The sequence below is a fragment of the Panthera tigris genome, chromosome B1 (assembly GCF_018350195.1).
Source record: "Panthera tigris isolate Pti1 chromosome B1, P.tigris_Pti1_mat1.1, whole genome shotgun sequence".
In the NCBI taxonomy this organism is placed as follows: Eukaryota; Metazoa; Chordata; class Mammalia; order Carnivora; family Felidae; genus Panthera; species Panthera tigris.
Genome location: NC_056663.1, coordinates 150,125,640 through 150,127,503, shown reverse-complemented (window position 1 = coordinate 150,127,503; position 1,864 = coordinate 150,125,640).

Sequence of the window (1,864 nt, the reverse complement as noted above, 5' to 3'; positions counted from 1 at the left end):
CAAAAATATTTGAGTTTTGAAGAAGGCGGTGGCAGAGTAGGGGCACTTAAGCTCACCTCATCCCATGAATACAACTAGGTAACTATCAAATCACCTAAATACCCTAGAAATTAACCCGAAGACTGGCAGAACAAACTTCATAACTAAAAGTAGAAAAAAGGCCACATCCAAGAGGGTAGGAAGGGCAGAGGCGTGTTTGGGAGAGAACTGGATTGTGGTCACTGAGAAGGGCAAGAGACAGACTAGACAAAGGGGAACACATGGGGAAAAACAAATCCCCACAGCAATTGGCTTGGAAAGCAAGAGGGGCCAAATTTCAAACACCCAGTAGGGCTTAAAGTCTGGAGAGTTAAAGGCCAGAGGGCTTGGCTGGGTTAGAGCATAGAGGGCATTGTGTTGTTCTCAGAGAGAAAGCAGGGCAAACAGCCCAGGGTCATACAGCATGGGAACAGTTATCTGAAGAGAAGTAGCCTCAACAGAGACCCCTCTGGGAACAATGGAACTGACAGGCACCATTTCCCTCCCCCATGCCTCAGCATAAATACAAGTCTACCTGCAGGAAACAGCCCAACACCTATACTTGCCACCTAACTTACACCGGGCCCCGTCCTTGCACTATCCCTTGGAACCAATCCTCCCAGTAATACTTGCCTCAATACCAACAGACCAGGCCCCTTCCCCTAGAATATCGTCCAAATCCCCGCTCAGAGTCTCCTGACAACTGAGTTTTGTGGCAAGTAAGTTCTGGCTGCACTGGCAACAGGGCTCATTTCACAAGCAAATCCAAGCACGCCTAGTTAAAATGCACCACATTCTGGCCAGGGACCAAACCTTGTCCACAGTAGGCAAGGAGAGCCTCTGTAGTCAATTGGCCTAAAGGATAAAGCAGCCAGGACAAAACAGCAGAGCACACACAGCACATATTAGAGACACCTCCAGGTCTTAGGGAACAGGCAAAACCACATGGCAGGGGACTATAGGACCTCAACCTCATGGGGCCATTATTCTCAAGAGTAGGAGACATAGCGGACCTTCCTAAGTGATAGAAACAAGTACAGAGACATAGGCAAAATGAAGAGACAGAAGAATAGGTTTCAAATTAAAGAATAAGACAAGACCATGGCTAGAAATCTAAGCAAAACAGATATAAGGAACATGCCTGATAGAGAAATTCATGAAAATAAGGCAGGATACTCACTGGACTTGATAAAAGAGTGGAAGGCATGAATGAGACCCTTAATACATAGATAAGGAAAAACATAGAAATAAAGGGGTTAATAAATGAAATAAGAAATATACTTGATGGAATGAACAGCAAGATGGAAGATGCAGAAGAACAAATTAGTGACCTAGAAGACAGACTAATGGAAAGTAATGAAGCTAAACAAAAGAGAAAAAAGAATTAGGCAAAACGAGAAAAAACTTAAGGAACTCTGTGACACAAAACATAATAACATTCTTATTCTAGGACTCCTATAATACAAGAGGGAAAAGAGGGCAGAAAATTCATTTAAAGAAATAATGGCTGGAAATGTCCCTAATCTGTTCAAGGAAACAGATATCCAAATCCAAGAGGCATCCAAAACTCCCATCAAAATCAATGAAAACAGATTCACACCAAGACATATTGTAATTTAATTGGTAAAATATAGTGATAAAAATTTTTTTAAAGCAGCAAGACAAAATAAGACAGTAACTTACAAGAGAAAATCCATTAGGCTAGAAGACTTTTCAGCAGAAACTGTTCAAGCCAGAAGGGAGTGGCATGCTATATTCAAGTGCTGAATGGGAAAAATCTTAAGCCAGGAAGACTCTATCCCAGCAAGGCTAATATTCAGAATAGAAAGAGTTTCCCAGACAAACA